The sequence below is a fragment of the Neofelis nebulosa genome, chromosome 10, assembly GCF_028018385.1.
Source record: "Neofelis nebulosa isolate mNeoNeb1 chromosome 10, mNeoNeb1.pri, whole genome shotgun sequence".
Lineage (NCBI taxonomy): Eukaryota > Metazoa > Chordata > Mammalia > Carnivora > Felidae > Neofelis > Neofelis nebulosa.
The window spans coordinates 87,581,510-87,601,479 of NC_080791.1; the positions used below are offsets into that span (position 1 = coordinate 87,581,510).

The 19,970-nt window shown below is 42.0% G+C and overlaps 1 protein-coding gene and 1 pseudogene across 2 annotated transcripts in view; one reads left to right on the forward strand and one right to left on the reverse strand.

Annotated features, from left to right (window-relative positions):
* Nucleotides 1-19,970, forward strand: part of KIAA1549L (KIAA1549 like) — a 269,435-nt gene that overhangs the window by 48,054 nt on the left and 201,411 nt on the right. The gene's annotated exons all lie outside the window — the stretch shown is intronic.
* LOC131488472 (small ribosomal subunit protein uS3-like) lies at nt 592-7,193 on the reverse strand (annotated as a pseudogene).

Consider the following 19,970-nt stretch of genomic DNA (forward strand, 5'->3'; position numbering starts at 1 on the left):
TGTTTCTCTGACAGCTGTATTTTATATGTTGTATTGCAGCTTTCATTGAAGAAACTCTGGGCTTCTAAGAATGATTTGTTGTGGCATTTCCTTTTGAGACAGAAGCTTTGAAATAGGATAAATGCATAGGAGAGATATCTAGGTACAGTAGGGATGAGAGGAAGTCAGTGTTTGGACTTGGGTCTCCTGAGTTCAGGTCCTGACTCTGCCCTTCATTTGCAATATGTGTGATCTTGGGCATTTTTTTTTCTTTTGTAAGATTTTATTAGGGAGAATTTCAAATATACACAAAAATGTAGAAAGTAGTATAGTGAACCCCCCCCCCCCATTTACCCATCACTCAGCTTCAATGGCTGTTAACTGATGGCCAATTTGTTTCAAAGGTAACAACGTCTACTCTTCCCCCCAATATAATTTTTAATAGAATGCAAGATGTCATGTTCTTTCATTCATAGATATTTCAATATGAATCTCTAAAAAGATAAGGACCCTTTGTTAATTTTTATGATTTTTTTTCTTTTTCAAAGATTTTATGAAAAGTCCTTATAGAGCAATATCCAGACTCCAGATCCAGCTGCCAAGGAGACCCTGTTATGCCGTGGGTACTGGGTGTGGCGTGGCAGGTGCTCTGACTTCCCACCCTTCTGTTTCGATGGGGGTGGTGGGAAGTACCCCGTCTTTGGGGTCCACAGTGCTCACCTGATCAGGAAGGGGCTTCTTAGCACCATTCTTGCCACTTGGGTTCCAGGGAAGCATGATCTTCACTTTCATGCCCAGCACACTCTGTCTGAGCAGTTCACGGGTCCCCTCTGTGAATCATCAGGCCACCCACAAACTTCATGGATTTAGCCCTCTGTCCTCAGAGTTTCCCAGACTCCATGACTTTGCAGCCTTTGGCCCCACTCTCCCTGATGACCCATAGCACACCCTAGCAGGCCCTCCACACAGGAAGGCCTCCTAGGAGTGTGTAACCCAGAGACTCTGCCTGGGCAATAGCACACAGACCTTCTGTGGCCACCTTTTCAGCATGAAGCCCTACACTGCCCTCAGGGGAGCCAAATCTCTTCTGAACCACAGCAGTCAATTCCCGGGTCTGCTGGCCCATCTCACCAAGGACATTCTACGTCCTGGTGGCCGGGATAATGATTTCTGTCCTGGTTGGTGTAATTCAGACCTCAACTCCAGAGTAGCCATCTTGAGTCAGTTCCCAAGTGAGAAGCTCGTTCAGTTCAACTTTGAAGATGCCGTCAGTGACACACTGCCTCTTCGTTGGAGATTTGCACCACCATCTTGCCGCTGTGTGCCACCAAAAGGAAAGCAGATAAGGGCCTTTTAAAAACAGAACTAAAATGTCATTATCATGTCTGAACAAATCAATAATTCTTAATATCAATAGAATCCAATGTCATAAATTTTCTTTTTCTTTTTACACTTTGTTTGAAATAGGATCCAAACAAGCTCCACATCTGATATTTATAAAAGTGTCTTTTATGTATCTTTTAATTTATGGGTTCTCTCTCACTTCTCTCTATCATATAAAAGTGCAAGGGGAAAAAACCAGGTTGTTTTCTTATGGAATTTATCAGTTTGGATTTTGCTGATCGTATCTTTGTGGCATATTTCCTATAAATTAGAGGCATGGCCAGACTTAGGTTAGGGTTTTGGTTTTGGTTTTGGATATTGGACATTGGACATGTTATTTGCTCTTTCTGACCTCTGTGAAATGGGGTACAAACATATCTTATAGCTGTTATGAAATTAAAAAAGAGAATATCCAGGGAAGGATCACACCATATAAAGAGTTGTTGTCATTATGACTGGATTATACATTTTGTTAGCGTTTGTGGGGCTGAGCCTAGGAAAGATATGTTCCTCCCACACTGGTCAGACTAAATATTTCAGCAGGTGCCATGTCAGGAGGCTGAGCATCAGGTGGTCTAGAGGTCATGCTCTACTATATTAGGTTTGATAGGAGTCAAACTAGTTAAATTCTCTGAGCTTTCCTCATTTCCTCAAATGTAGCTCATAACATATATCCTCAAAGTTCTGAGAAACAGAGATGATGTATGTAAAGAGCCTTGAATATGGTACTCATCATGGGGTTGATGATTTTTGTTCTTGTTTCTTTTGATACCTGAGTTCTCATGTGGGACTTGGGGGCACTTAGGTTGAGAAGGGATTCTGGGTATGGCTGAGTCGGTGCCATGGGCTGGGGGTGTCACTAAAATTCTCTCTCTCCTCTTTTAAACATATTTGGGGTTAAAATAGCCTGCAGTATAATCAAAAGAAAGAAATAAAAGTAAACCCTTTGAGTGCTGAGCACAATTACATTTATTGGTGTGCAGCTGTTGGGATGTGAATGGAAATATCTAGTTTTTTCCATTATGACCAGGAGAAAGGCTGGGATTCTATTTTACACTGCATCAAATATGATATGGGTGCAGAAACCCAGCAAACACCACCTTAGAGTGCCAGCACCAGGACTGAGATGTAGTGACTCTTTTGTGATGTGCCTCCCCTTTTTAAATGTTTATTTATTTTTGAGAGAGAGAGAGCACAAGTAGGGGAGGGCAGAGAGAGGAGAGGGTGACAAAGAATCGGAGGCCGGCTCCGGGCTCCAAGCTGTCAGCACAGAACCTGATACAGGGCTCGAACCCACAAACTGTGAGATCATGACCTGAGCCGAAGTTGGACCCTTAATCGACTGAACCACCCAGGCGCCCCTGTGATGTGCCCCCTTTTGATGCACCAAGAAGGGCAAAACATCCCATCAGGAGGATTCTTACTCAAAATGCACAATCTGACTCTATCATGAGAAAACATCAGACAAACCCAAATTGAGGGACATTTTGTAAAATACTTGACCAGTTCTCTTGGCAGATGTCAAGGCTGTGAAAGACAAAGACAGAGAGGAACTGTCACAGGTGGGCAGATGCTAGCAAAGACTTGAGAACTAAATCCAATGTGGGATCCAGGATTGGATCCTGCATGAGAAAAAGAACATCAGAGGCAAAGCTGGCAGCATTCAAATAAGGTCTGTCAAGTAGTTAATAGTAATTTATCAGAGTTATTTTCCTGATTTTGGCAGTTGTATTATGGTTATGTAAGATGTTAACATTGGAAGAAGCTGGCTGAAGGGTACTGAACTCTGTACTGTTTTTGTAATTTTCTGTAAGTCTAAAATTACCTCAAACATTAAACACACGATACTGGGATGCATGGCAGCTTTTGCAAAATGTACTGTTTTATAGGAAGTGGAGGGTGCTTCATTTTTGCACATTAACTTGAGAGCTAGAAACACCAACTTACTCTTGAGCTAAAGCAGGCAGGTTGCATCTTGACTGGTGAAGTTCCTCACTGTAGATTGACAGGGAGTCATGTCAACTCTTTGAGATTCCCCAGAGACCATCCTAGTGCACAGGTGGTTGGGCACCTGGGTTGACAGTGTTTTGGTTGCATCATCTTTCATATCTGGTTGATCTGGCAGATCTGACTGGTTAATAATGACAGTTCCCTCCTTAGATTGGATGCCCGTTATAAGCTAGAAACTTGAGTGCTAAGTGCTTATCATCATTAATCCTCATAACATCCTTGAAAGGCAGTTGATAGTTCCCCCATTTTATGATACATCTCACAGAGATTCATTTGCCCAATATCACTGAGCTGGAGTGGAAATCTGACTCCAAAGATCAGACTCTGACAGCTGTGCCATTTTGTTCTCCCTCTTACTCCCTCTTAATGGGTGCCCTCCTGGCCAGTCTAATGCCTGTGTTCCCCTGTGGGCCTCCAGACCTGGCCCCTCCCTTATCATTTATCTATCTATTGCTGGTTAGAAAGAGGTACTGGTATTTTTCTATCCTCCATTATCTATCTAATCGTAGAGTAGAATTGTATGTAGACTCTTTGGGGGCTGTTAATAGGTTTCTATGGTCAGATATCTTCGGGGGAACTTAGGGATAAATAAATTAAATAGCTCTCCACCTTTACCCAGGCAACTGAATACAGTTGGAAAAAACCACACAACCGGGCTTACTAGTCTCATCAGTTTGCTACCATTAACCTTGAGTGGGCTGTTCAAGCTGCCCAACACTGCTTCCCTATTGCCTTAGTCTAGTTGCCCACCCACTCTCTGGGAGAACTGCTTCACACCTTCTCCCCACTCCTAACGTCCCCACATCTCCTAAGAAAAAACTAGCCCAAGAGAATTTCTGCAAGCCTCCACTGCTGCCTCAACCAAGCTGCCCGTATCCTGCCTCCTCTCCTGTTAAGGATGAGGCATCTTTGATTCTTGTGCATGAGACTGAGGACCTCCTGCCAGCAATTCTGCCTCCGGTCCCCTCTCTCCAGTTGCAGACGGGCATGTCCTCTATCTTCCGTTTTAGAAGAGCCCCCACCTTGACCACACATCCCCCTTCAGCTGCTGCTCTGTGCCTCTGTTCCCCTTTTCTGCAAACCTCCTTGGAAGAGTTTTCTTACCAACTGTCTCCAATTCCTTTCTTCCCATTATTGCTCTTTTTAAAAATTGAGGTGAAATTCACTTAACATAAAACCATTTTAATATGTTAAGATGTACAAGTCAGTAGCATTTAGTACATTCACATTGCTGTGTAACTACTGCCTTCATCTGGTTCCAAAGCCTTTTCCTCATCCCCAAAGTACCCCCCCTTACTTGTTACACAGTCATCCTCTATTCTCCCCTCCCGCTAGCCTCTGGCAACCACCAATCTATTTTCTGTCTCTACAGATTTACTTCTTTTGTATACTTTATAAAATGGAGTCATACAAAATGTTGACCTCATTTCATTTACATGATGTTTTCAGCGTTCATCCATGTTGTGGCATGCATCAGAATTCTATTACCTTTTATTGTGTAGTAGTATCCCATTGTATGTATATGGCACATTTTGTTTATCTGCTCATTAATTGATGGACATTTGGGTTGTTTTTACCTTTTGGCTATTGTGAGTAGTGCTGCTATGCACATCCATGTACAAGTATTTGTTTGAGTATCTGTTTTCTGTGCTTTTGGGCATATCCCTAGGAGTGGAATTTCTGGGTCACATGGTAATTCTACATCTCACTTTTTGAGTAGCCACTGAAGTATTTGGTGGTTTGGGCCAAGTGGCTGGACCATCTTACATTACAATGCACAGGTGTTTCAGTTGCCTTACCTCCTCATCCATATTTGATACTTCCTGCTCCCCCCACCCCCGCCGCCCCCACATAGCCACCCTAGTAGATATGAAGCAGTATCTCATTATGGTTTTGATTCCCATTTCCCTAATGGCTAATGAACATCTTTTCATGTGCTTGTTGGCCATTTCTGTATCTTTGGAGAAATGTCTATTCAAGTCCTTTGCCCTTCTTTTCATTGGGTTATTTGTCGTTGTTGTGGAGTTTCCCATTCTATCTTGAATCCACTTTAATCAGCTTTGCTTTAGTCCTTATCATCCCACAGAGTGACTCTTATCAAGGTTGCCAAAGGCTTCCCTCTTTGTCAAACCCAGCGGTCCATTCTCAGGCCTCATTTTCTTGTCCTTACAGCAACATTTAAGGGGGGGGGGTGTCGATCACTCCTTCCTTCCTGATGTGCTTTCTTCACTTGGCTTCCCAGATAACAACGATTCTTTCTTAGTTCTCCTCAGTGTTCTTTGCTGGTTCCTTCTCATTACCTCTGGCCGTAAACTTCCTCTTGCCTCAGCTTTCACACCTCCTGTCTTTCTATCTCCACTTCCTGGATGACCCCATCCTTCCAGTTGTTCAGGCCATCAATCTCGGAGCTGTCCTTGACCTCTCTTTTACCTCCTCCCCCTGGTTCTCCCTCCACAACATATCCAGACTCTGATCATGTCTCACAACCTCCACTGCAGTCACTCTGTTCTAAACCACCATCATTTGTTAGCTGGAATTTTGAAGTACCCTACAAATTGGCCTCCTAGTTTCTCTCCCTCCCTCTGCCATGATCTAGACTGTGTGAAACACAGCAGCCAGAGAGATCCTGTTAAATTGTGAGTCAGATCTCACATTACAGCTCTGCTCTGAAGCCTCCAGTTGCATCTCGTTTTACTTCAAGTTTGAGCCAAAATCTCTGTAGGATTTAGCCTTGGCTTCCTCTTCCATCTTGTTTCCTATCACTCTCCACCTTGCTCATACCACTTCAGCCACTGCTGGCATCTTTGCCGTGCCACAGTCCTGCCAAACACACTCCTGCCTCAGGGCCTTTGCACATATTGCTTTATCTGCCTGGAATGCTCTTCCTCCTGAAAGCCACAGGGCTTTCTCCCTTCCTATTTCTGTCCAAATGTCTTTCGCCAGTGAAGTCTCTGCTGATCATCTTATATAAAATAGCAACATCATCTTCCCTCTTCTGATCTCCCTTCCTCTGCTTTATTTTTTCCCTTAGTACTTATATATTGCTTGGTTTCCCCTGTTGGAATATCAACCCCGCAAAAACAGGGATTTTGTTTGTTTGTTTGGTTGTTTGTTTACTGCTTTAGTCCCATTGTTTACAACTATGCCTGACATAAAAACATGGATACTTGGGGCTTTTCCTATTTTGTAATATGTAAATGTCCATTGTAAATCTCTAAAGATATTTTTGCAATATTCCTTTAGCTCTTTTTTTTTTTAAACCCATAGGGCCTGTTTTTCACAAAATATTTTTGGGAAGTGCTGGAATAGGCTTTCATTTGTATTTTATTTGTCAATCATATTTGGGGTGATGGGGGTGGTGAATGTTATGTAACCTGAGTCTTTTCCCCTTGACTAATAAAGCATTTCAGCATGTAGGAAAAATGTACATCCAAAAGGCCTGACCTTATCCTGAGGGTATGCTTGGATAACTCATTTAGGTAAGATCTGGCCAATGATTTCTTCTTTGGTTTTAAAAAGTGGTGTTACATTTGAGTATTTCTGCATAGTTTCATGTTTATAAGCCAAGTGTGGTGTAACTTAGAAGTACTTTCTCCTAGAGCTGTTGAAACAGTTCAAGCCTGCCCTTTCTCTGCTTTTGTCTCAATGCCCCAGATGACCTCCACTGGGCTCTTTGGGATGTCAGCATCCTGTAGGTTTGCTTAGGCGGCCTCTGTCCTGTTCTAGGACCAGGCTTACCTTGACCCTGTCAGAAGCAGCTCTGAGAAGGCAGCGGCTCTTTCTGTTTTGTTTGCCATTGTAGACCCAAACACTTGCACCATGCTGCGCACATAAGAGGTGGCCAATTAATATTTGTTGGATGAACCTTTGAAGTAGCACCGGGGAAAGCTACTTCACCACCTCATGGTGACTTGTAATTAGGGTTCAGCTTCAATGAATTTTCTTTGAAAACATGTTTGAATATGTCCTGAATGGAAATCAAAGCACTTTCCCTCCTATTTCCATGATCTTAGCTTACAAACAATAATATGGGTATTCTTGGAAAGAGTCTGCAGTTAGTCTGAATAGTTTGTGGTTAAATAAATTTCAAAAAAGAGATCCCATTTGGGCTTTTCATTTGAAAGCCACCATAATGTATGATAAAGTAGCTTGTGTGATCGGCATTCTCAGAAGAAAGTTGTTCTGATGAACTGTCCGTGTCATCTTTTGATTTTGAAAAGATGGAAGGAATGATGGTCAGCCTACAATGTGAATGGTGGTTTGATATTTTATTTCCTAGAAGTGGTCAAAAGAAGGGAAATGTTATTTCTGGAAATTGGGGAAAAGCCTAAGACTTGTGTATTTCAGCCTGCTTTCTTCAGCACAGAATGTTGTTCCCTTTCCTTTTGGCTTTTCCAGGGTGCTCTCTGATTTGCCCGGCAAGAAGAATTACGTTATATCTGGCCAATTAACTCTGAGTGCTAATGTCTGAGGAGTAGCGTCTTGACTTGCTCTAATTAAGTTCAGCAGATTCAAAGGCCACCTGAATAGGGATAGGACAGACATTTGCTTTGGAAAGAGGTAGTAAAACCCCTTTAGGTGAGGAAGCAAATGGGGATGTAATTTAGATCCTGGCATCGGGGTTTTTTTTTTTTTTTTTTTTTTGTAGTTTTTTTATAGATGTCACCATAGTTACAGTGTCTCTGTAAATCACAAACATACTCCAGAAAGGAAAATGAAGAGACTTGTGGTTGCAGGTGAAGTGACCTAAATTTTTATAGTTCTGTAGTTTTTTAAAAATCGTTTTGCTTCTACACATTTTATGGTTCTTTTAATTAGACTCATAGGACTGGGATGTTAAATGTCTAGTGGTCCATTATAATATTTATTGAGGTTGTGTGATGTGCTGGGTTTTGTCCGAAGAGTGTTGTCTAATTTAATTCTAAGTAATTCTGAGGTCTTGTAGTCTGGGCTCTCCAGAGGCAGGCAGGACCAGTAGGATGCATATGTATATATACGTACCTATACCTATATTGATATCTAGAGATTATTATTATTATTGTTATTATTTTATTTTAGAGGAAGAGAGCATGAGCTGGGGAGAGGGGCAGAGGGAGAGAGAATCTTAAGCAGGCTCCAGGCTCAACACAGAGCCCAACACAGAACTTGATCCCACGACCCTGGGATCATGACCTGAACTGAAATCAAGAGCCAGACGCTTAACTGACTTAGCCACCCAGGTGCTTGCATATCTAGAGATTTATTATAAGGAAGTGGCTCATATGCTTATGGAGACTGAAAAGTCCAAGATCTGCAGTCGGCAAGCTGGAGACACAGGAGAGCTAATGGTTTTAGGTCCAATCCAAGTCTGAGTTTGAAGGCAAGAGACTAGTGTCCCAGATCGGATACAGTCAGGGAGAGAGTGAATTCCTTCTTACTCAGCCTTTTATTTTATTCAAGCCTTCAGCAGAGAGGCTGAGGCCCACCCACCTTGGGGAGGGCAATCTGCTTTATTCTGTCTAGTGAGTCAAATGGTAGTCTCATCCAGGACCACACTCACAAGAACATCCAGAATAATGTTTAGTCAGATATCTGGGCACTCCGTGGTCCAGTCAAGTTGACACATAAAATTAAATGTCACAGGTAGGTACTGTTGTTATCCTCTGTAGAGATGAGGACACGTATGTAGAGAATGGTTGGGTAAGTTGTCTAGCGTTACAACTGGTAATCATGGAGACAGAACAAAAATGCAGGCAATCTGGCTCCCCCAAATCCTCACTCTTAATTGGTACAGCAAACCACCTTGCAGAGGAGGCGCCTGAGATGGGGGAGGAAGGGTGGGAGAGAAGGGAAGCAGAGGGGTCCAGTGTCATGCCTCAGCCACCCAGTTAGAGCCAGAGCTGGGATTTGAACCCCGTCTCCTGACACTTGGCCCAGCCCCCTGGAGTCCTTCAGCTCCAGCATGAGGTATCCTCTGCATAATGGACATTTCGCTTATGAAAGGGAAAAAGTTAACTTTCAGTTCTACACTTGAATTGTTGACTTAAGCACTCCGGGCAGTAATTCTAGCTGTCTCACCTTATCAGCATTATAATTTGTGACCATAGTATTTCAGTCCTAGAAGATTCTCAGATGAGTTGGGCTGTATGGATGAGTATGGTAATTTTTAAAATAACTCTACCTTCCATTTCTAAAGCACTTCAGACTTTTTAGAGCACTCTCATATATACACATTATTTAAAAAATGGATTAGCTTGACAAAGTGGGTTTACTCTTGGGTGATGGTCTTCTGTGGGTATGAATGGAAAAAAGGCTTTTACCTCCTCTTAGCCAAGATTAAAAAGGAATAAATGAGTTAAGAGAAGATGATGGAAGACAAAAGGGTGTTTATCCAAGCAGCATGATCACTGGGATGCAGCTCTGAAGGAGACTGAAGAGCCCTGGACCAGGACGTGAGGGGTCATAGCAACTGCTGTCATTGAAACCAGACAGTGCTGGGTTTGAATCGTGACCCTGCTACTTCCCAAAGAGACACATCGTGTCACCTCTGAACCTTTCCTGCTTTGTAAAACAGGACTGTGTACCTCACAGGAGGGTTGTAAGGATGAGAAGTGCTTGTCGGTGCATGCCACATAATAAGCCCTTGATAGATAACTTACAGCCCCCCTCCCCCACCTCCGATAGTCAGGCCTGCATTTGCCAGCCTTGAGCCGCTTGTTGTAAAGACCTTCACCCTGTCTGCTCTTTCCCACCTTGCTCCTGTACCTGTAGTGACCAGATCTGACTGGATTACAGCACTCCTGTCCCCTACCTTCGCTGTATATGCCCAAACTGGATAAAGCGGCCTCTGGCCTTGTTCCTACTTTGCCTTGTGGATTCCTTGTCTGAACCCAGCCTGCCTGGCTGGCCCATTACCACCTGCTTACCCCTTTTCAGCCCTGTGCTGTCCCTGATTTCCCATCTTTGGCTAACTGTTGATGTCAAACTATGTACATCTTTTTTCCTTTTTTAATGGTTTTTTTGGGGGGAGGGGGCAGAGATTTGGTTCACATGGATCATTTTCCCCCCAATTTTTTCTTTAAATTCTAGTTAGTTAACATATAGTGTAATATTGGTTTCAGGAGTAGAATTCAGTGATTTATCACTTATGTACAACACCCAGCGCCCATCATAAGTGCCCTCCTTAATGCCCATTACCCGTTTACTCATCCCCTGCCCACCTCCCTCCATCAATCTGTGGTTTGTTCTCTACAGGTAAGAATCTCTTATGGTTTGCTTCCCTCTCTTTTTTTTAGTTCCCCTATGCTCATCTGCTTTGTTTCTTAAATTCCACATATGGGTGAAATCATATGGTATTTGTCTTTCTCTGACTGACTTATTTCACTTAGTATAATAACTCTAATTCCATCCATGTCATTGCAAATGACAAGCTCTCATTCTTTTTTTGGGCTGAGTAATATCCATTGTGTGTGTGTATGTGTATACACACACAATACACACACACACATACACACAGATACCACATCTTCTTTATCTAAAATGGATCATTTTATCGGGCACCTGGATGGCTCACTCAGTTAAGCATTCGACTTCGGCTCAGGTCATGATCTCACAGCTTGTGAGTTCAAGCCCCATGGAGGCGCTGTGCTGATAGTTCAGAGCCTGGAGCCCGCTTTGGATTCTGTCTCTGTCTCTCTCTGCCCCTCCCCCACTCGTGCACTGTCTCTCTCTCTCTCTCTTTCTCTCTCTCTTTCTCTCAAATATAAATAAACATTAAGAAACTAAAAAAAAATAAAATGGGTCATTTTATTAAATTTTTTTATTATTTTTTTTTTTTAATTTTTTTTTTCAATGTTTTTTATTTTATTTTTGGGACAGAGAGAGACAGAGCATGAACGGGGGAGGGGCAGAGAGAGAGGGAGACACAGAATCGGAAACAGGCTCCAGGCTCCGAGCCATCAGCCCAGAGCCTGACGCGGGGCTCGAACTCACGGACCGCGAGATCGTGACCTGGCTGAAGTCGGACGCCTAACCGACTGCGCCACCCAGGCGCCCCTATTAAATTTTTTTAAATTTTACATTTATTTATTTTTGAGAAACAGAGTGAGACAAAGCGTGAGTGGGGGAGGGGCAGAGAGAGAGGGAGACACAGAATCTGAAGCAGGGTCCGGGGTCTGAGCTGTCAGCACAGACCCTGATGCGGGGCTCGAACCCACGAACTGCAAGATCATGACCTGAGCCAAAGGTGGATGCTCAACCGACTGAGCCACCCAGGTGCCCCTACAATGGGTCATTTTAGCAGGAGCTGCATTATTTCAGCAGAGATAGTATAATTTGAGTCAAATTCCTGTTCATTTCTGGGGGAAAGTCAGTGAAGCTGATGGTTTACCGATTCCATTGGCTTCACTAAACTGGCAACAGTCAAGCTGGCTGCCAGTTTAGGCACAGACTTAGGTCCCATTCCTGGTTCTTATCCCATCTTATCTTGTCTCCTTACCTTATCTGGATTCAGTTCCAGAAACACCGCTCAGAGACCCAGGTGTGTGAACTGCCACTTTTAGAAGGACAGCACTCATCACTTTGCTGTAGCTCCTGAAAGCACCATTTCCGGGGTGAGAAGTGTTCTATTGCCTTTGCCCCTTTCGGCATCCGTGTGATCAAAGTGCAGGGATTTGAAGATGCCTTAAGACGTAACCTTGGGGCTCTTAGAAATGGTGTTCTTATTTTGCATAGGCCCATCAGATCTGTCATATGCTGGTAACTTTGGTCATTTCTGAACATGTTCTGGTCAGTTAGTGATTTAGAACTTAAAAAAAAAAAAAAAAAGAATCTCCACACAGTCTTTCTCTCTGAACTGGCTACATTTCTGACTCTTCCAGTTTCTCTCCCTACTATCTGAAGTGGATCCTAATCCTGAGAAGGGAAATCTTCGTGACTTAGTTTGCAAATCATCACGTGTCCTTCATTTGTGAAGGAACAAGTCCCAGAGAGAAGGTGGAAATTATTGAACAAAAAAGGGCCTAATAATAATAATAATAATAATAATCTCTCACAGTTTGGTGAAATAACCATTCCTTTCAAAATTTGAATTTTGCTGTGCCCTGAAGAGTTTGATTTCATTTGCATGGAGAATTCTCTTATATTGTGGGGTTGTAGAAATTACAGCAATTATGGCTTGCGTGAAAATGAAAGAACGAGTTATGTCCAACATCTCTTAGTTGAGCAAATTCATGGTTAGTCTTGTCCAGGGTATCCCATCTGTGAGTAATAAGCCCCAGCTAGCCTCCTCTTTCTAGCTAGCGTGAGTGTTTGGATCAGTCTTAAACTCAATAGATGGAGTCAAAGAGGACTTGTCTAACTGTAAGTCTTTACACTTACCTGTTTGAATATTCCTTCGGACATTTCAGATCTTCCTTCTGAATCACTTTCCCTCTTTTCTGAGTCCAGTTGACCCTTGAACAATATGGATTTGAACTGGTCAGGCCTGCTTACACATGGGTTTTCTTCAATAAATACAGTACAGTACTGTAAGTGTATTTCCTCTTCCTTATGATCTCCCTAATAACATTTTCTTTAGCTAACTTCATTGTAAGAATTCAGTATGTAATACATATAACATTCAAACTATGGGTTAACCCGACTGTTTCTGTTATTGGTAAGGCTTCTGGCTCTCAGTAGTCAAGTGTTGGGGAAGTCAAAAGTTATACGCAGATTTTTGATGATGTGGAGGGTCAGAATCCCTAAAACTCTCATGTTGTTCAAGGGTTAAACTGGACATTCTTTTAAAATTACTTTAGTGAGGATATGTTAGTAATTACCTGTATCCATTTTTGTTGGCCTGAAAATGTTTTGAAAGATAGTTTTGCTTGCTCTGGATTGATAGTTGTTTTCTTTCAACTCTTTGAAGATGTCATTTTGCTTTCATGCTTGATGCTGAGAAGTCAGCTCAGTCTTTGTCAATGATCTGTCTTGTCTCTGACAGCCGTCATTCTCTTCTCCTTGATTTTGGTTTCTTCAGTTTCACTAAGTGTTGAAATTTTTGATGTCTAGATATTGATTACTTTTCATTTATTCTGGCTTGGGATTTACTGTATGTCTTCAATCTGAGAATTCATATCTTCAATTAATTTTAAAAATTGTCAGCCCTGCGGCGCCTGGGTGGCTCAGTCGGTTAAGGGTCCGACTTTGGCTCAGGTCATAATCTCAGAGTCGGTGAGTTTGAGCCCTGCATTGGGTTCTGTGCTGACAGCTCAGAGCCTGGAGCCTGCTTTGGATTTTGTGTCTCCCTCTCTATCTTCCCCTTCCCCCCTCATGCTCTGTCTCTGTCTCTCTCAAAAATAAATAAACACTAAAAAAATTTTTTTTGAATTGTCAGCCCTTATTTATTTGAATATTACTTCTACCTCAATCTCCTTATTTTTCTCCTTTCTGGAACTGTACATTTTTTTTTAATTTTAGAGAGAGATAGAGAAAGAGAGAGCAGAGGTGGGGCAGAGGCAGAGAGAGAGAATCCTAAGCAGGCTTCATGCTCAGCATGGAGCCTGACAGGGGGATTGATCCCATGGACCTAGGATTGTGACCTGAAATGAAATCAAGAGTTGGAAGCTCAACTGACTGAGCCTTCCAGATGCCCCTCTCCTTTCCAGAAATCTGATTAGACATATGTTAAACCTTCTTACTTTGTCCCTCATATAACTTAGCTTTTAAAATGCATCTTTTTTTTTAACATTTTTTTAATTTATTTTTGAGACAGAGACAGCATGAATGGGGGAGGGCCAGAGAGAGAGGGAGACACAGAATCGGAAACAGGCTCCAGACTCTGAGCCATCAGCCCAGAGCCCGACGCGGGGCTCGAACTCACGGACTGTGAGATCGTGACCTGAGCTGCAGTCGGACGCTTAACCGACTGAGCCACCCAGGCGCCCCTTAAAATGCATCTTAATGGGATGGGTGGTTCAGTCAGTTGAGTGACTGGCTCTTGGTTTGGGCTCAGGTCATGATCTCATGGTTCATGGGTTTGAGCCCTGCGTGGGGCTCTGTGCTGGCAGTGTGGGGCCTTCTTGAGATTCTTTCTCCCTCTCTGCCCCTCCCCTTCTCTCTCTCTCTCAAAATAAATAAATTGAAAACAAGTGAAGAATAAAGTGTTCTAAAAAAATAAAATGCATTTTAACAAGTCTTTCTGTGCTGCATTCTGGATAATTTCCTCTAATCTATCTTAAGCTTTATACATCCTGTCTTAGGCTGTGTCTAATATGCTACTTACCTGTTTTTTTGGTTTTCATTATTATATTTTCTATTTTAGAAATTCTGTTTGGCTCTTTTTAAAAATTGCTTACTCAACTGACTTCATCGTGTCTTTAGTCCCCTCTATTATTTCTTTATACATGTTAAACTTAATTATTTTTTATTTTGTGTCTGATCATTGCAATGTCTCCAGTTTGATAGCTGTCACTCATAGTGACTTGCTTACTCTTATTTTTAGTGATTTTTAAATTTTTTAAAAAAAGTTTTGTTTTCAACATTTATTTATTTTTGAGAGAAAGAGACAGAGTATGAGCGGGAGAGGGACACAGAAAGAGGGAGATCCGGAATCTGAAGTAGGCTCCAGGCTCTGAGCTGTCAGCACAAAGCCTGATGCGGGGCTCAAACTCACAAGTGGTGAGATCATGACCTGAGCTGAAGTCGAATGCTTAACCAACTGAGCCACCCAGGTGCCCCTAGTGATATTTTGTCTTTTTATTGTGAGCTCACTCATGTTCTTTGAAACTTTTTCTATGGGAATTGTTAGAGCTCTGTGTTTGAAGAGTCTTTCTCCAGAGGGAAAGGATTTGCATTTGTCCCAGCCATGGGATAATGACAGCCAAGGGCTACTTTAATCACATTTTCAGTACTTCCAAGCCAAGATGTCGTGTGAATTCTAGCCCTACACCTGTATGAATGTGGGCTTTTGGTTAGGGACTCTTAGGAGATGTTTATTTTTTCTTTTTTTTTTGCCTCACCAAGGCCAGGATAGATAAGTCTCCTTCTAAACAACAGCCTCATTCTCTGAGATTGTTTCCATTTGAGCATTGTGGCATTTTGGAAAAAAAGTACTTAATCTGGTCTCTCACTATGATCAAGCCCCAGGCTTTGTCCCCAGGTACACATACCAAAACACAGTGTAAGAACCCAGGCTCGTGGGTCAGCTGATGTCCTTGAGGGCAAATGCTAGCTTTGCATTACCCAGTAAAATTACACTTTCTAGTTGATGGCTTCCAACTGTTTCCCTTTATTGCAACCTCAATCATGTTTTAAACCAGATTTTTAAAAAACATATTTTATCCCTTTCTTTAAGTGATCTTCTTAAAAGAGGCTTCTTGGGGCGCCTGGGTGGCTCAGTCGGTTGAGCCTCCGACTTCGGCTCAGGTCACGATCTTGCAGTCTGTGAGTTCGAGCCCCGCGTCAGGCTCTGGGCTGATGGCTCAGAGCCTGGAGCCTGCTTCCGATTCTGTGTCCCCCTCTCTCTCTGCCCCTCCCCCGTTCATGCTCTGTCTCTCTCTGTCTCAAAAATAAATAAATGTTAAAAAAATTAAAAAAAAAAAGAGGCTTCTTCACCCACATAGTTGCAGAAACAAAGGTGCTAGGCAGTATTTTAGATGTTTGCAATACAGTGCACTGTGAATGAACAAGACAGTAAGATCCCATCTCTCACAGAGCTTACAGTTCAGTGGGGGTAGAGAAAGGAAACAAGTAAATAAATACCTAAGATAATTTCAATGGTGGTGAATACTATCATCTTTTATATTTTTAATTTATTTTTTTAGGTTTATTTATTTTTGAGAGACAGTATAAGCAGAGGAGGGGCAGAGAGAAAGGGAGAGAGAGAATCCCAAGCAAGCTCCATGCTGTCAGCACAGAGCCCGATATGGGGCTTGAACTCATGATCATGGGCTGAGATCTCAGGTGAGATCATGACCTGAGCTGAAATCAAGAGTTGGCACTTAGCTGTCTGACTCAGGTGCCCCAATACTATCATCTTTTAAAATATTCATAGTGACCCATGCAAGGGACTTGATCCTGCAAAAGATCCTGTATCTTTTATTTTTTCAACGTTTTTTTTTTTTTTTTTTTTTTTTTATTTATTTTTGGGACAGAGAGAGACAGAGCATGAACGGGGGAGGGGCAGAGAGAGAGGGAGACACAGAATCGGAAACAGGCTCCAGGCTCTGAGCCATCAGCCCAGAGCCTGACGCGGGGCTCGAACTCACGGATCGCGAGATCGTGACCTGGCTGAAGTCGGACGCTTAACCGACTGCGCCACCCAGGCGCCCCAGATCCTGTATCTTTTAATCATTCCACCCCTGTGTTGTAAGATGAAGCTACCATTAGTTGAATGAAACCGCCTCATTATTAAGTGATCGGTTAATTCAGTGGTGAGGACAACATGGTAGAAAAGCCCTTGAATTTGGGCTCAGAGTTAGACAGCATCTACATCCACCTAAAGCAGTTGTCCTCACGTGATTTTTTAAGATATGTGTGAGATTGAAAATGACTTAGTGACAAGCTGAGAGCAATCATATAAGGCATGCATACAACTCTTCTCTGCAGTTAAACTCATTTTAAAGCCATGTTATTTTATTAACAGAGTATTTTGCCTCATTTTTATCAGTGATATAGAAAGGTCAAGGAGTAACAAATAATTAGTTATTTTCAAGTGTTCAAATAAATCCATACCTTTAAAAATTGGAAGCATGGAGAGAAAAGAAAAGCTAAAAATGTTTTCTTCCTTAAAGAAATGATTAATACATCTGATAATAAAATTGATGCAGGAGATTCTGATCATCTAGTGGTCTGTTTAGGAATCATATGCTACTTGAAAGAAAGCTGTTTTTATAAGAAATGTCTGAAAATATCGAGTCAAGAACCCAGTAAATGAGAATGGTTTGTTGAGCCTCTTTCACCTGATTTAGAAACAGCTCCTGCTAATGAAATATGTCAGGAAATTTTCAGAGGTGTGAACAGTGAATGGGTAAGATGCTGCATTTCTTAAGTAGTTGATTTTGCTTGCCACCCCCAATTGACTTGAATTCACTAGTAGTCAGAGAGTCTCACTCTTTTTTGGTAACTTTTGGCAGCCTGGTAAAATTTATGGATTCTTCTCAGAATGGCGGTTTCAACAAAATCCATAGAATTGAAAAGAACGCCAATTACATTGAAATGCAGCATTATTCACAGACCCTGAAGAGTGTATAAGACCCCCTAGATTATTAACCTCTATGACCTGTTTCAATTACATCTCTATTCTTTTTAAAAAAATTGTTTAATGTTTATTTTTGAGAGAGAGAGAGAGAGAGAGAGAGAGCGAGCATGAGTGGGGGAGGGGCAGAGAGAGAGGGAGACACAGAATCCGAAGCAGGCTCCAGGCTCTGAGCTGTCAGCACAGAGCCTGATACGGGGCTTGAACTCACAAACTGCGAGATCATGACCTGAGCTGAAGTCAGACGCTTAACTGACTGAACCACCCAGGTGTCCTACATCTCTATTCTTGAACAGGAAAAGTAGTTTATGATATGACTGATTTCCTGAATTTCTCAAGAGGAAATAGAATTGGTGTCAGCTATAGATAGGCGCCGTAAGTTAGTGGTCTTATCACATATGTATGCATAATGCACTTCTGCTGTGGAAAAAACATGGTACTTTGGAAAGGAGCTTTCTAAATTCTCAGTTTTGTACCTACGGGGTTTCTAGTAACATATGAACTTAGACAAGATCAGTGCTCCCTGGAGTATTGACCTTATACGTGAAACATGACCTCAGAAAATAAACAAAAAGGAGGGAATATAAACAGAATCAATTTATTTTGGAATGCTGTGATTTATTTACAATGTCACAATAGAATGGAATACTGGTTATTTATTGTTCTTTTAAATATGAAAGAAAACGTTGAACTGCTTCAAATCATTGGAGACAGTCTAAACTGAACATCCTTAGAGGATTGATCCATTACGTTATATTCCTATAACAAAATCCTATACAGCCATTAACAGGATAGAGATGTATGTGCTCTTCTAGAATGAACTGTAAGATATGTCATTACATGGAAAAGGAAAGGTGTAGAAGAGTGTACCATGTATTCTCACTTATAAAAATGTGTCTATTAATAAAACATGATATTTCTGGAAAAAGGCACCAGTAATTGGTAACAATGATTATTTCTGGGAGGGGAACTTGAGGTCTGGAGGCTGATGAGGAGACTGACTTCTCATTGTATATCTATTTGTACTGCTTGAATGTTTTGCCATATGCACGTATTAGTGGTTCTAACTAATTCATTAAAAAATGAATTGCCCTTGCTTCTAGCAGCTATTGATATTGAAATGAAATGGAAGCATATAAAGAATATGTACTAATTATGCCTGTCAAATAACATATTTCACTAATTAATACACTACTCAGTGCATGAAGAAGAAATTCTCAACACTTAGGCCTGCTCCAAATAAGAGTTCAGGGTGTAGATGGCAAGGCTTACGGTTAGGGATGTTCCCCCACGTCTCCTGAATGTCCTCCTGGGACCTGGTGTCTTCCTTCCATGCACACACACTGCTTTGCAGCTGTCTGTGTTCTCCTCCTCCTACTCTCCTTGGTCTGTGAACTCCTGGAGGAATGTGTCTCACACAGTGCCTGGCGCAGAACAGACCCACGATAAATGATGGAAGAGTGAGTCACTCCTGATCCTTCCAGGAGTGAAGTCTGGAGATACAGAGATAAGTAGTGGGTGCCGAATCCCACAGCAGAGCAGCCTGGGGAGACAGACCCCATGTCTTGGTGGTTCCCAGTTGGGTTGGGGGCAAAGGAAAGGGTGGAGGTGATGAAAGGAAACCAAGGAGGACTATTGTCTGATGAGGGCACCATCCCTTGGTGTCCTTGGTTTTGTCCCCAAACCTCTGTGTTGGGGGTGGTTGCTGGTGGAGGAGACAAGGCCGGCAGAACAGTGGGGGCCGTGGGTGGGAGAGAATCAGAGAGAAATTGGGTAACAGCAGTTGTTCAGTGAAATTTCACAGTGCCTTTCAAGAATGAAATTCAATTTATATTTAGAATTTGATTTGAATCCAGAAGGAACACACAAGCTGGTTAATATCAAGACTCTGTAAGAAATAATTTGTGTCAGTTATTGAAAGGATTTGTAATCAAGCGTGAATGGAATGTCTGGTCACACTCATTCATTTATTCATTCATTCATTTACTCCATATTTATTGTTGAGGTCTTGTGTGTCCTGTGAGGGATCCACAGATGAATTAGATAGGTCGTCTTCCTAAGTAGCTCATCATCAGAAATTAATTTAGCACAGTGGTTAAGAATGATATGTTGAATTCAGATTCTTGGATTCAAATCCTGGCTCTATTCCTTGTCACCTATGTGACCTTGAGCTAGTTGTTTAATTTCTTTGTGCTTCAACATCTCATTGCTAATATGAGAAAAGTGCCCATGTAAAGTGCCTAGGCAGTGCCAGGCATAATCAGGATTCAATAAATGTCAGTTTTATGGGTTTTTTAAAAAATATTCATTGATCCACTGAACACTTTTGGAGCTCCTGTTCTGTGTTAGGTACTGCTGTAGGCACTAAACAGAGACATAATTC